Raw genomic sequence first — 16,754 nt, 5'->3', positions numbered from 1 at the left:
ATACATGATTAGTGGATACAGGATGGGAGGGTTTGGTGGAAGGTTTGTCTATACATCACAATCCAGCATATTGACAGCATAGGAATCCTAGATATAATATGACAATGAAAAAGAGAAATATATCACTGGCCTCAAAGTAAAGAAATGAAACTGACAGATGACACAAATAAGGGAACTATAAAACTAAAATTTGAGACTGAGTTCACGCTAAAGCAACCTGTGAGGAATAAATGACCAGATATATGTGCCTTTGAACTCTTTTAAAAATTTTTTAAAGATTTTATTTATTTATTTTTAGGGAGGGAAGGGAGGGGTGGAGAGAGAGAGAGAGAGAGAGAGAGAGGAGAGGGAGAGAAACATCAATGTGTGGTTGCTGGGGGTTATGGCCTGCAACCCAGGAATGTACCCTAGCTGGGAATCGAACCTGGGACACTTTGGTTCCCAGCCCGTGCTCAATCCACTGAGCTACGCCAGCTAGGGCCTGTCTTTGAACTCTTAATACTCAGATGAGGACAAGAGTAGAATCCTATGTCTCATAGTAGGCTGACCTGAGCTCCATACATGAAACCAGGAACCAGGAACCAAAACTATCTTGTCCAGAAAGTTTTTGCCCACTGTATTAGTTTACTGGGGCTTTCGTAACAAGTTACCACAAAGTTGGTGACTTAAAACAATATGAATTTATCCTCTCATTCTCTCACAAGTATGGAGGCTACAAGTCCAAAATCTAAGTGTTAGCAGGTCACTGCTTCCTCCAAAGGCTCTAGGGAAGAAACCTCCCTTACCTCTTTCCAGTTTCTGGATGCTGGTATCCTCGCACTCCTTGTCTTATAGTTCTGCCACTGTAATCTATGCATCAGTCTTCATATGGCTTCCATCTCTATGTGTCTTCCTCCTCTCATAGGTTACCAGTTACTGTATTTAGAGCCTCTCCTGCGTCCAGCATGATTTTATTTGAAGATGTTTAACTAATTATATTTGTAAATACATTAATTCCAAATAAGGTCACTTTCTGAGGTTCTGAGTTGACACAAACCTTTGAAGGACAATATTTAACCTCTAATCCTCACTATGCTAAGTAGGTAGCATCAAAGTGAGATACTTGCATTAGATAGGGTTTAAAAGAAAGCTACCAGTGATAAATTGTGAGTACAAGTCTGCCATGTTACCTGAATTTATGTCACTTGTCATATCATGTTGTAATGTAGAACACCAACACTAGGTAGTTACCTAAAACATAATCCTGGTGAAAAACCCATGTCCAAATACCTTGTCAGATATACGGAGGTGTCCACACTTCTTAAAACAAGAAAATCCCAAATACATTGATTTTATTCTACTGATCATGGTGAAAGTTTCCAAAATGCTAGATTAATTAAATGTGCTTTTACATATTTCACTATTAGTTTTGTATGCCTAAATGTACATAGAAGACAGAGGGTTTTAACAATGGATGTGAAGTAAAATTGTTTTGGTTCAAAACCTACCTTTGACAATAGCTAGCATGGAACCTGTTTTCTCACTAAGATAGGGATTACCATAAATCCTCTGTTTGTAACACAGATTATTGTAAAGACAGCACTAAACAGTGAATATTTTGAAAATATATTGAGAACTGGAAGATGTTATGTGGATAAATGCAAGGGATTAGGGCTTTGGAGAATGTTCATTATGGTTAAGAATAAGTCTGTGTAGCCAATGTTTAAAGGTCAATACAGCCAAAAAGATTGAAGTCTAACCAGTAAAATCCCAAAAGTGGCCCAAGATTTTTTCAATAAAACACAGCATTATAATCAAGTTCTTGTATCTAAATTGAATCATTTAGAAAAATGAACAAAGTAGTCAAACATGTTCTTTACAAACTGAGCTAACTATATTCCACCATCATCAAGCTTCAGACTATGCTTAAAAATCCATGTCCGAGTCAGCATTGGACTTCTCTGTTGGTTTCCTATGTTGTTTCATTGACATGTAGTCACACTTAGCAAAAGACAACCTTCATTTATATTAACATTAAGGTCCTAGGAGAAAGAAAAATATTGCTGATGAGTGCAGTTTACAGAGTTTCCTCTATTCAGCAAAGCGTTGTCCACTCTAACCCACATACTGTAATAACACTATTAGAATGCCATTTTTCTTACTGGAACTAAAAAAAAATTCAGGAGGCTTCTCATTGCAGTCTGGCCTTGATTTTCTGTTAGTGTTAGCTTCAATGGGCTACAAATATTTAATAAGTAAAAGCAAAATCTTACTAACATTGGGAAAACTTTATGATTATTTTACTTACACAATACTGAGGCCAAATCAACCAGAGACTGACTTTTACTAAATACCAGGACTGTAGCTCTTCATTCCTGGTTTAGACAGTCTACAGTGTGATTCCACTTGATTAAGTCCTTGTTAATTTCCTCCATCTGGAATAGACCCACAGGAAGTCTATGCAGCAATAAATGGAAAGATACATATCTTTTGTTGCATCTTTCTGACATCTTATCATTGGGGCAAATGACATAGTCTTTAGCATATAATCAAAAGTGTTTACAGGTGCTCAGAACACTTCTGTCCAGGCCATAAATTATCAAGCGAGATTGTCTCTTCAGCTGTGTACACATTGGTGATATTGAGTATGCCAGACAAATTTACTTCAGGAAACATCTGGGATATAAGATTGTTGGAGCACTTAACAATCCCATCAGTAATATAATGTAAAGAGACAAACTTCCAAAAAAAATAACACATTTGGGATGATATTCCCAATTCAGGTCCCTTTGGTTATCTCCTCCTCTAGACACCTTTTTCTGTTCTGCTTTCCCCATTTTTTATACCATTGCTTTATATTTTCCCATCTTCCAAATTCCTCCATACAAACCTGCTTGGCCTTGACATTGAATTACTCATGAATTTATTTCTTATACTTCCTCCTCTTGTTCACAATTTTTACACTAAATATCAGTTTCACCCCATCCAGGAGACAAGCCTGAGTGCCAGAGACATTATGAGCTAGAATCTCCCACTCCCTTCCTTCCCTTAAGAAACTTGCCTTTTGATCCAGCAATTCAACTGCTGGGATTATACCCTAAGAATCCTGAAAGAGCAATTTGAAAGAACCTATGCACCCCAATGCTCATAACAGCACAATTCACAACAGCCAAGTGTTTCAAGCAACCTAAGTGCCCATCAGTAAATGAATGGATCAAAAACTATGATACATTTTCACAATGGAATACTATGCAACAGAAAGAAAGAAGGAGCTCCTATCCTTCATGACAGAATGGATGGAACTGGAGAGCATTATGCTAAATAAAATAAGCCAGGAGGTGAAAGACAAATTCCATATGATTGCACCTATGAGTGGAACCTAATCAGAAAAACAAACAAACAAGCAAAATATAACCAAAGACATTGAAATAAAGAACAAACTGACAGTGACCAGAGGTGAGGTAGAAAGGGTCTAACAGGGGAAAGAAGTGGAAGGGTTGTCAAAGAACATGTATAAAGGACACATGGACAAAGCCAAAGCAGGTAGAGTTGAGGGTGGGAGGTGAGGGTCGGTGGGGCAGGGGAAAGTGGTGATAGGAAAATGGAGACAATTATACTTGAACAACAATAAAAAATGAAAAAAAAAGAGAAATTGCTATGTGTCAGACACTGTACTGGGACTAAATATTAAAATATTAAAAAAGCAATTTTGAGTTTGAAAAGGTTTTCAATGATGAACACGTGGTTTTCTGGAGATACCTGATAGTATATAACTTGAACGAAGTGCAGCAAATGATAAAATTGTAGTGTTTTCTGAGAGCTATGAGAAGAGAGATGGTGAAATGTTAATTTTATTTAAATAGGTGAAATTCTAGATTAATGAGGTAAGCTTTTTTTTGAACAATATATAAGAGATTCCATGGCTGAGAGGCTATATGAGTTCAGACTAAGGTTTCTTAAAGGAATAGCATCATATGAAGCAGGTGAAAATAGGAGACAAAGTTTTTGTGAGATGAAAGGGGAGGAATACTGTCATTACTACAACCTTGAATAGTGTTTCTTTTACTATACAAAAAGAGAAATAATGATTTGAAAGCAAATTTGCTACTAAGCCTTTCTGCTTAAGTCTACCCCAGTGCTGTATAGTAGACTAGATCAGAGAAGTAATTCTTAATACTAGAATTTTTGTACTATCTTTAAAACTTCATAATATTTGTTGACCATCTACTATCATTTTTAAGTTGCATGCACTTTTACTTAGCCTAGTCCTAAACAGTACTATGAAATAATGAATATGTTGTGCTATTAGAATAAATATATTAGTATTAAAATACATTGAAAATGTTATTGATTACCCAAGTATAAATAATCCTGCGTACCTTGTAACTCGGACAACTGTTTGGGAGATGGTGGTCTATAAGTCTGTAATACAAATCCTCTACTGTCCCCAAATGTTGATCTATGGACACTGCCATTATGATCATTTTAATATTTCATTCAAGGGATACTGATTGTTAAGAATTTATGGCTAAATATTGGATGCACTGCTTTCCAGTTGCGTGACTTGGTACAATTATTTAGCTTCTCTGAGTCCCCATTTTCTTCTTTGTAAACAGGACAATGATATCCACTTTTCAGAGTTGTTTTTAGAGTTGAAGAAACAATGTACTTATAGCCTTAGGCATGCTCCTTGGCATACACTAAGCAAACCATAAACGAAATATGTTCATATCATATTTACATTTCCTAATAAAGTGGGGTGATTATCTCCAGAAAGAACCAATTGAATTTCATTTGGATTACCTGGGAATCATTTTTTACTCTTTCCCATTCATTAATTAAAGCAGAATAAAAGGACGCTTTTGGTATGTGGTAAATTCATGAAAATTCTGAGGACTAGCAAATATTCCTGATCACTAACTTCTCTGAGTAACAGGGAACCATGAAAGGATCAAAGATAACAAGAGCAACCTAAGATCATTTGTTATTACTGCCATTTAATGATCATTTCTTATGTCCCAACTATATAGAGTGCCTCACTTAATCCTTTCAATAATTTTACAAGTTGCATAATTTAGTAGCTTTAGAAACTGAGACTGTAGCATGTATGTAACTTACCAAAATGAAAAGCACAAAGCAGACAGATGCTGAGAATTAGGTTCATCTGAGCCTAGTGTACAGGCTCTTTGTGTTATATACATTTAGTCACTGAGTGGCTGCCGTTGTTTCTCCTAAGGAGACAGGGGACCCATCACAAACAGAAGAGAGAACTAAATGCAAACTTTGTGTCCTGGACAGTTTGTGTTGTATACAGGGACATTATAGAGTAAAATATCAAGTAATGTATTCTGTTAGGAAAGAAGGAACAGACACAATTAGTGCAGATCCTCAAATCTTAAAAATGTCTCTCCTTGCATGTATTTTGAAAGCATAGGCATGTCAGCTTAAAAAGAGTTATTAATGTAAAAGCAGTGACAGTACAGATCTGTTCTGCAGGCCATTTAATTAAGAATTAACATTATAGAAACCTACTTTGGTCAGCACATAGAAAGATTCTTATTTAAATCAAGATGTTTATATATCAGGCTTGGAAGTCAAAGATGTTTCTTCCCATACTTGAAAATAGTAGTTAGTTATTTTTACATTGGGTTATGATTAAGGTACCATAAATTTCTCATTCTAAACCTACATGATTATCTTTATTCCTAAGTATTGTTGTGTTTTGATTCATTTAAAATGTTTGTCTTCAACAACCAAAAAGTATGTTTTGTTATAATATGCAAGCAAATGCTACCATGTAACAGCTAGTGTTTCTCTTATGTTAATCAAATCAGCCATGTTTGTTCCAGTAAACATTTAAGTGATTATTCTGAACTTTCAATAAGCTTATGAGGCACAGAGATTTGTAAGAATAGGAAGAAGATGAAGCTAAAGAAAAATAATTTGTTTGGCATTGGGTTTCTTTTCTTTGGATTTTCTGAGATGCTTGACCCATGCTCTCTAAAGCAACAGAAGTTTCCATCCATATTTTGTGTAATTATGTCTGGCTATTTCCTCTCTTTATTTCTTTATTTTAGTTTACTTAACTGTAAGAAGGGTTGATGAAACTGAAGTACAAATTATACAAAAGTGCACAGCATGGTACTCAGCACATGGTTACAGAAAATATGATTGCTGGATTTTGTTATGACAAATAGCCTCTATTTATTAAAACATATCTCAGAGTTATGCCTTATATTTTTCTATACTTTCTATAAACTCACACACAGAAGCTCATCTGTTTTTCTGAGAAAGTCCTTGTTTTTCTAGTTTTGAATAATAATTTACTAGATGTAGAAATATACGTTGGTATACATTTTTCTTGCAACACTAAATATTTGCCTTCACTTTCTTCTTGTTTTAATGGTTTCTGAAGAAAAGCCCAATATAATTTTCTTCCTGTTCCTTCATAAGTAAGATTTTTTCCCCTCTGGATGCCTGCTTTCTTTCTTTCTCTTCCTTTCTTCCTTTCTCCCTTCCTTCCTTCCTTCCTTCCTTCCTTCCTTCCTTCCTGCCTTCCTTCCTTCCTTCCTTCCTTTCTTTCTCTCTCTCTCTCTCTCTCTCTCTTTCTTTCTTTCTTTCTTTCTCTTTCTTTCTTTCTTTCTTTCTTTCTTTCTTTTCTTTCTTTCTCTCCTTTCCTTTCTTTCTTCTTTCATTTCTTAATTTCTTTCTTTCTTTCTATTTTATTGTTGTCCAAGTACAATTGTCCTACACCAGTCCATTTCCCTTACACCAGCACCCCCTCTCCGCCTCCCACCCTCAATCTTATCCACTTTGGCTTGTCCATGTGTCCTTTATACATGTTCCATGATGACCCTTCTGCTGTTTTCTCCCATTATCTTTCTCACCCTTCCCTTCTGGTTACTGTCAGTTTGTTCTTTATTTCAATGTCTTTGGTTATATTTTGCTTTTTTTTTTATTAGGTTACCCTTACTGTGAGATCATGTGGTATTTGTATTTCACTTCTTGGCTTACTTCACTTAGCATGATCGTCTCCAGATCCATCCATGCTGTAGTGAAGGGTAGGAGCTCCTTCTTTCTTTCTGCCTTGTAGTATACCATTGTGTAAAAGTACCATAGCTTTTTTATCTACTCATTTACTGATGGGCACTATAGCCAAGTATTGGAAGCAACCTAAGTGCCCATCAATGTTTCTTCTTTATATTTAATTTTCTTTGGTTTAAATGTTACACCTAGGTATAAATTGTTGGTATATGTCCTGTTTGATGTTCTGTAACTACCTATGTATGGGTTTGTGTCCATCATTATTTTGAAAAATTCTCAGCTATTATTATTATATATGCTTATCCTGTTGTTTTTTTTTTATCTCATTCTTCCTCTTCTAGTATTATGTGTACTTCATGCCCTTTGTAATTTTCCCATAGTTTGTTTTTGATATTTTGTTCTATCTTTTCCATTTTTTTTGTTTCTTTTTCAGTTTTGGAAATTTCTGTTGACATATCTTCAGACTCATTTATTCTTTCTTCAGCTTTTTCCAGTTTATTGATGAGCCCTTCAAAACATTCTGCTATTAGTTTTTTTGAAATGTATAATGTTTTATTTTAGTTATTTCCTAGAGTTGCCATTGCTCTTTTTACCCATCTGTCCTTGTATGGTGTCTACTTTTTCCATTGGAGACCAGAGGTAGACTGGCCTTTAGTGTGAGGTTTTATGTTGATCTGGCTGCAAGTTAGGCTATATTCACTATTTCCTGCAACTGTGGTGTCATAGGCTAAATTTTGCTTGAGTCTTCTTATTTCTGACTCTCTTGTTGCTTTGGGGATTTCTTAAGGACTCTTTAGAGTTTGAGGTTTGCATTTATTTTATTTGTGATCCCCTGTGATTATATAGGGGATGTATTGATGTAGAGGAGGGAAAATATTCTATACTCCTATGACTGAGTCTCAGTCTCAGTTTCTCCTGCGCACTGATCTTGTTAAGGAAGCCCAGTGTTTGGGGTGTATTTCAGTACAGTCACTTTTTCTTCCCCCACCTAAAAGCACAAGGACATCTTTTCTGATCTTTACAGTGGAAACTTTGTAAGACTCGCAGCAGAAAATTGATGAAAGTGTGGAGGCTTTAATGTCTGGGCTCCCTCAGAATTTCTGCCTCACAAGCTAGTCTACATTGAGCCCCCAACAACTCATCAACTACACATTGAACTGAAAAACAGGCATCTAGTGGCTCACTTGGAACATCTGCAAACCTGATGAATTATAAATTGACTACCAATTTTAGGATATGGAGGTGATGCATAGAGTGATAAATTTACCCAGTAAGGTTTCTGCAGTGTGAAGGTGGTGCTGCTGGACTTAGATCCCAGCTATATTCTTGATGCTGCTCTTCACACCATTCTGTTCTTCCTTTCCTTGATCAGATTAGATAGACTGCAAAATACAATTCCATATATTCTAAATGAAAATAAAAACTTAAAGAAGATGGCAATGTCAGAGTATATACTATTCTTCACAGAAACAGGGTTAAAGGTCCATCTTGACTGTCTAAATTCTATATGCAGGTAGGAACTCAGAAGCAAAGGTAGGATCTCATAAGGAATTTAAGATAAAATTTTGGGCATAGATTTTTATAACTAGCATAAACTTAATGGGGAAGGAAAAAAAGTGTTCACAATCCTAAATTTTTCCCTATTCCACCCTAGAAGTAAAACAGTGTAATTTGAAATCTAGATAATCTATTATGGCCTTAAATTCTTATTATTTCACCTGTGACATATTTCATTTTAATGCTTGCTAAAAGTTCTTGGTTTTTAAGTTTTTATGATAATTTGTCATATCAACTTGAATTTCCTAAAAGCATCCACCATTTTTCCATAAATTCAGGGTAAAAACATAAGATTTGAACCCAAATATTTATTGACCTTTTAAAAAAGTATTTTAATTTTCTCTACTTTTCTAATGTACAGATTGCTTCTAACCATGCAGTATTTTATAATAAAAATAACTGATCTGTGTGTTTCAAGGTTTTATCTAAAAGATGATGAACATCTGCATTTTGGGAAAATAATCATATAATTATCCCTCTATAATTAATTAAAATGAGATTTGAAATTTCATACTGATACTTTGTTTTAGTATGGAACAATCCAGACCCTTATAAGATTCTAAAGTTGAAAAAAACAATGTGAAAGAGAAAGTAAAGATACATAACAGAATATGTTTTATAGTACAATAAATAAGAACCTTTGGGAAATGGACTGATTTATAAGATGTTTCAGCACTTAATTATGCATTGTTTACTTGGTAGATTATAACAGCTTCCTTTGGAAAATTTGGGTCTGATACAAGCCTTGTTAAAAACATTTTTCTCAAAAAATATTTGTAAAAAAACCCACTGAGAACTATGTTGGCATCAGTGTATGGAAACAAAAAATCACATTCTATTTATTTCCAAAAGTGTTTCTGGCTTGTCTGTTTATCCCCTATAGCCTGATTTAATACCATATTAAGGAAAGTGTCTTGCTGAAATATCTCAAGGTTATTTAGCAATTATACATTGGTTACATTAAAGAATGCTGTCACCTGGGTATCCCAAATTATCACAGTGAATGCTCAATTGATAAAGCAAGCAAAGCCAAAAGGCACTTCTTTCTTTTAGAAAAAGTTAAATTCACTTTTATACATTAGTCAGTAATATATACTGACAAATCAAATGGGATTTACTCTGCAATCTATAATTTGAGAAAGTTCATGTGATACAGCATATCAGGTGATTCACAGATAAACCAGTGATGAACAATGTCTAGTGATGATTGGATATTTTAAACACTTAATTCACTTATTCATCTCAAAAAGCTCAATAGTAAGTATAATTGTTTTGTCTACATTGCTAAGGAGAGAATTAAGGCACAGATAATATCCCCAATGACATAAGAAATAATTGGTGAGGCCAGGATTCAGAGATATTTGGACTTCAAGAACCAGGCAAGCTCTTTACTATGATATTGGAAGGAAATGTGTCAATTTCCCCTTAATGAGAATGAAACTTATAGTCTTGGCTTGGATTAGAATCCTGAGCATAGAGGAATCACAGGCAGTTTCACTGATTTAGGAGAGTGACAACATTTATTTCTATTCCCACCCCCTTTCCCTCTCTCCCTGCTCCCCACCCCTTCTTCCTTAGTACCCTTCTTTTTTTTTCACTCCTGCCTTTCTGTTTGTTTTTCTTTTTTACTCACTTCTTAAGTCGCTTATACTATTAAGCACTCCCTGAAGTCATTTTGTGTTAATTCACCATATAATTCTTAAAGATTGGCAGAGTATATTTGATTTGCTAGGAGTTCTTCTGATTTTCCTCTGTCACCATGAATAGCAATAATGGAAAGAGATAATGGAGAGAGATCATGGAAAGGGGCCACTTGCATAGTTGGATGAATGCCCTAGAGCAGCTCTCTACTGGTCACATATTTTTTTTTGGTTTAATAACTAATCATTTATTCTCCTAATAATGCTTTGCATCCACAACTCTTTCTCCTTGTCCTTAATATCTTTTTTGACTAAGATTGCATGAGCTAAAGCTTATGTCCATAATAGCTTTGGATTTTGTCAGGGCTCACTTAATATTAAATTGAATTTAATGCAATGGATTCAGTTGTATTTCTCTTTTCCACATTGGCTAGTCATTTACTTTTATCAAACCTCTTAAGACTGCAAATAATCTTAAAACATTAAATTAGCCCTGGTTAGTGTGGCTCAGTGGACTGAGAGCCAGCCTGCGAAATAAAGGTCACTGGTTCAACTCCCAATCAGGGCATATGCCTGGGTTACAGGCCAGGTCCCCAGTAGGAGGTATATAAGAGGCAACCACACATTGATGCATCTCTCCCTCTCTTTCTCCTTCCCTTCCCCTCTGTCTAAAAATAAATTAATTAAAAGCATTAAATTAATTCTTTAGTCCAATAAAACTCTATATTATATTTTACATGTGTATACTACTCTTAGGAGAGAATAATTCTATGTTTTACTTCATAATAATCCATATGAATGACATTGCAAATATTAACAACCCCAATTATTTTTAAGTCTTAATAAGCAGATTACAGTATCACAATTTCATTATTACTTATGTCTAAATTTTAATATAATTTTTAAAATATAAAAATATATGTATTATTTAGTATAAAACTTTCACAAAGAAGTTGCTGAAATTACCTCTAAATTTATACTTGTTATCAGTCATTATTTTAAACATCTTGTTCTGAATCAATTTGCTTAAAAACTGATTGTCTGTGGATGTCACATAATTATCAAGATGATCTATAAAGAGAACATTTCACAACAGTCTGACTTAAATTTTTTATTCCTTCAACAGCATAATGACTTCTAGATCTTTTCATAGTGTCTCTATGATCATAGGATTTCTTTTCATGATCAGTCACCATCAGGGATTGCTCCTATTATCTGTTTTTAGACAAAGAAATGCTGTGGTTCCATACAATAAAAACTGTGTTATGCCTAGATATTTTAGAATTCTGGCATATTTCCTCATGTTTTTTTAGAAAGTCTTGTCCCACACATCTGTATCTAACTTACATATAACTGCAGTAGTAAAGGTGATACAGGATACTCTTTGTTAGTATGTTAAGTGCTCTGGGGGGAATTAAAGTGCTTTCTTTTATATAAAATATTAAGATTAGAAATGCAAGATGTTCTTCTGATCCTGCCCCTTAGGAATATGGTATTTAAAATATGGAAGGAAAAATGGTAATATTTTGATGACACTTGCTATGAATCTTAAATTCATAGCAATATCAATATACAAAGAACACTTTGTAGGTGAAATCATAAATTTATTGTTAAATCACTTAATTCTTTCTTAAACAATTTCTAGAGAATAAAACATTGCACCAACACTGAAATTTTTCTTTAAAATTAACAACATATTCTTGAAACTCAGTTGCCATCAATTATATTTAAAAATCCTTTCTGTGTTGGGGTCATTGTATACTTTTTTCCCTTCATGCTAAAAATGTGAATCATTTCATTATTGGCCTTTAAACTGATAGAAAGATTATCCTTGGCTGTCAGCTTTGTGGTTTAGTTTTTTCTGGTTAATGTCTGGTGAACACAAATTCAGAGATCTTAGGTGAATTCTGTGTCTTTTTTAAGGTAACATGGACAGAAGTCAAATGCTCATATATGTTAAATATATTTTGAGGTTGATTTTAACACTTAAAAATAATTTTAATTTCCAGGACAAATTTTAATGAAGGATTATTCCCCATTGATCTCTAGATTTCATCCTAAGTGGTGAAATCTTCTAACTCATTTATTAGAGCCTGTCATTCTCATAGTATCTGCATTCTTGTCCAAAATTCTTAAATAATTAAAAATTTAGAATTGATGATGAGTCAAATGACAGCTCCATGCTTATTTTCCAGAATGTACAAAGCAGAAAAAAAATAAATAAAAGGATTTTTTTCTTCACATTCAGTAAAACTGACTTTGGGGGGAAACCAGATACTAAAGCAAAACAAAAAATATCCCACAAAACAATACAGATACATTTTTATTGAAACATTTTCTTCTTCTTTGATTTATAACTAATACTCACCCTAGTTTCAGATCTTATATTAAAATTATATTTATTATTGCTAAAAAATTAAATCCAGGCAACTGAAGAGGCTTCAGTCTTCCAGATGCGAACTTAGTGAAAGCTAAAGTGCAGTATGACCACGACAGGAGACCTGGTAACCTGGGTTAGGGCTCCATTTTTTCTCTAGTTTGTTATGTGGGGAGTTTCAGTTTCATCATCTGGAAAATTACATGGACTTAGTGTCCACCCCTTGTATCTTTCTATCATGTGTGCTGCTTCAAAATCCTCTAGGAATAACACTTATGAGAAGGCCAAAAAAAAGTAAATAAAATAAAACCAATTTTGTAAGAGCTGAAATCTCAACTGGTCATATCTTCTAAGCTAAAAAAAAGCCATACTCAAGGTAACTTTATTTTAAAAACTCTGACTCTTTCATTTAGCCACCAAATAAATAAATAACACAGTGACTTAGGAGTTTCTTCTTTACAACTTATTATCAATATATTGTACAAAAACTAGTTTATTAAACTAAATTATATTTGATAAATAGAGCTCTGTGCCTCCTTTATATTCAACACCAGAAACATTTATAAGAATAGTTTATAAAATATGCACTGGCCCAAGCTGGGTTACTACTTTTTACAGCAGCATCATTCTGGTAAATGATAAGGCAGGACCACATGGAAAACATGATTTAGCTTTGCATCTAATGTGGTTACTAGTGTCCCAGAGCTGTCATAGCAAAGTACCACCAGCAGGGTAGCAAACAACCACAGAAATGAATTCTCTTACAGTTCTGAAGCTGAGTCTGAAATCCAAGTGTGCATAGTATTACTTCCTTCTGGATACTTTGAGGGAGAATGTGCTTCATTCCTGTCTCCTAGCTTTTAGGGATTACGGGAATCCTTGGTGTCCCTTTATTTGTAAACTCATTACTCTACTCTGCCTCCATTTTCACATAGGAGTCTCATGCATGTGTCCATGAGTGGTTCATGTGAAAGTGAGGAAGAAGTTCAAGAGAAGAGAGGAGGGGAGAGGGAGGGAGGAAGGGAGAGAGGAAGGAAGGAAGGAAGGAAGAAGAAAAAGGGGAAAACCTTAATAATATGCTCTCTCAAAAATTAGGTTTTATTTATCTGATTAGACATTACTCATTACTCTTTTGTGTAAAATGGAACAATGTTTTTGATCTCTCTCTCTCTATGTTTTTACTTCACTAGTATGTGTGATTTCTGCTCCCCCAACATAGATCTAGCTTAAATTGTAAACTTTGAGAAGAGAGAGAAACCAGATATACAAATGTATATAGATATATACAAATCTCTCTATAAAGTTCCGAGAAATACAGCATGTGACATTGGCAACATAAAATTGGATTTGAACAGTATATATTTTTGTTTTGTTTGTTTTAAAGATAGTGATACTTCATTAAATTACCTAAATAAACTGTTTTCCCTTTGGGCCTAATGTGATTTTATTGTTTAGTTTTTATGTCATTTATGTCTTAAGCAAAAGAAGCATGAAATGCCAATGTGTTAACAAAGCTCTGCTTTATTCTGTTCTATTTGATGCTTCTGATTGGGATAGAACTCAATCAGAAGGGCATCTACAGAGTAAGGGGTTCCATCCTGCCAACTACATATTCCTGTACTGCAAATTGTGTTTGAAAAGATTGGAAGATAAGATGACACATGAGAGAAACCTACATGGAAGCCCCTATACCTAAGGAATTATTAAGGACCCTCAGACCATCTTTAATAGCTTTGCACTCAGCACAGTCATCTTGGCAACAAAAGGGACAGCCTGTGCCTGCTTACCATTTAAACATTTAGACGTTAATAAGAACTTTATTGTTTTCCATGGGAAACTATAAAATCAGAAGAATTCCTCAAAACATTACACATGGGGAACTACACTGCCTCTCATCAAGTGTTCTGTGGTCTATGAGAGCATATTTCAATTTTGTTAGGCTTAACACACTTTTAGAATATGTCCCAACAATGAGCAAAGGAAAAATATATTTCCACCATGCTAGACTAATTGTTGCTTTTCTTCTTTCGATTTTATATTTGGTTTCAATATATTCTTTGGTTGCTCATTCAAAACAGTGTTATGAGAAACTTGTTATCCAGTGTTCTAAGGGGTCAAGCATAACTAAGTAGTTACGTGGTCATCTTGGGTGGTCATGAATATTGTGGTTGGGGAAATTTCCCTTAAAAACACCTTGTATTAAAAACACTTGGATTGAGTCTACATTACTTTTAATTAATATTTCCATTTCAGAAACATTTCACAAATCAGGAGGAACTAAGATGGTGTCTCAGTAGGAAGGAGAAGATTCGGCTTCCTTCTGCTCAGGGGAGAAAATCCTGACTGATCTATGGAGTAGAGAAGCAAGCAACCAAATATTTCAGCATATTTGAAAATAGGGGACCAAGGATTGTGGCAGAACCGAAAAAACCAGACCCTAAGAAGAAGTGTTGCAACAAGGTAGGATCCCGGGGACCAGCGTGTGGTCCAGGGGCTGCAGCCCCAGGCCCAGGGCCTGCTGCTGGGTTTGCCACAGAGTCCTTGGGAGAGAGGCAGGACAACTGCTCCCTCCCCAGCCACACAAGGTCTGAGTGGCACTGGGAGGAATCCAGGTGCTAGCAAACACACAGGGCTGTGAACACCTTTGGAGTCTGTGGACACCAGAGAGGCTGGGTCCTGAAGCAGGCCCCAACCCCCACAGTCACTGGTCTAGCTGGAGAGTTTGGCAGCAGCGGGAGAAGCCAGGCCACTGTGGGGAGTGGCAGGCTTGAACAGGAGGAATTTCTCAAGAGGAAGGAGTGAATAGACAGACACTGTTTGGGGAATTCTCCTAAAGTGATCAGTCGCTCCAGCCTCCCTGCCACCCAGCCATGGGCATGTGGGCGACGTGCAGGGAGAGTATCCCCACACCCCAGTCCACAGCAATAACCCTGGGGAAAGACCTGATTCCTAGACCCAGGGTGCAAGGCTGAGAAGCCAGTGCAAGCTCAGTTGGCCAAGGAAGAAAAGCCATGCCAATGACCCCTCAGCCTGCTGCAGGCAACAAGAGAAGAAAAAACAGTTTGGCCAAATTGAAACCAAGAGACTTTTTAATTTGATTCTATTTTTTTAAACAATTTTTAAATTTTTTAATTTTTATTGCTTTTATTCTCTTTTGATTTCTTTTTCCTCTCTTTCCTGATTTCTTGTTTTATTCCTTCCCCCTTCCTTTCCTCCAATTTTATCTCTTCTTCCTTCCTATATCTGCCTTTTCTATTTTTACTTTAAAATTTTTTTCTAAATACCTAAAAGTGAGACAAAATCCTGGTTCTGTGAAAAGACCAAAGTTGAACCCAAAGAAGGGACATCACAACAGCTGGGACAGTGAGACAAACTTCACTCTGCTATTACAGAGAACCTGCAAGTTATTGCATATTTGTATTATTATTATTTTTTCCAGTATCCCTACATCATTTTTAATAGTATTTTTGTTTCCCTCTTCTTTTTGTATAGTCTCCTTTGCTAGGTTATGCTTTGGATATATTGTATGACCTGACAGCTTTCCCCTGATATCTCTTTCCATACTGTATTGCTAATCTACTGTCCTTTAACACACCTGTGTCCCATTAGCACACTACTCGAGGTTCTGTACTCCCTTATTCTTGTTACCTAGATCTCATAGATTCTGTCATATGATTGTAAATAGCAGTTGTTATTGTAAATAACTGCTGTCCCATGCAATTGTAATTACTTCACACACCGCCCCCCCCCCCTCCCCAGATCTTAGCCCATTTCAAAGTTTCCTGAACTCTATTACTGTAGTGGTTAACTCTATTCTCTCACACACTACACCTATTTACTATCCTTTACTCTCACTTTATCTCAGAATCTGACCTCCCACAATCTCCCTGCTTTATAGATCCAACTCACAATCCTTCCTTTCCCAACAAGAGTCTTATCTTCTTTCGCTTCTTTCTAAAAATCAGCTAGCTGGGTGGAAGATCACAGTTAACACTATAGATAGTCAAAGGATCTCCTATCTCTTCCCTACTTGCTGCTACTGTAAATATCATAGAATTCTCTGTTGCTGTCTTAAACCATTTTGTCTTCCCCCTCCAACTGATGACAAAAAAGAATAGGTTGAGGCAGTGAACACCAGGATACCCACCGGAAGAGGA

Source organism: Phyllostomus discolor, chromosome 7, assembly GCF_004126475.2.
Source record: "Phyllostomus discolor isolate MPI-MPIP mPhyDis1 chromosome 7, mPhyDis1.pri.v3, whole genome shotgun sequence".
Taxonomy (NCBI): domain Eukaryota; kingdom Metazoa; phylum Chordata; class Mammalia; order Chiroptera; family Phyllostomidae; genus Phyllostomus; species Phyllostomus discolor.
This window is presented reverse-complemented; position numbering follows the sequence as displayed.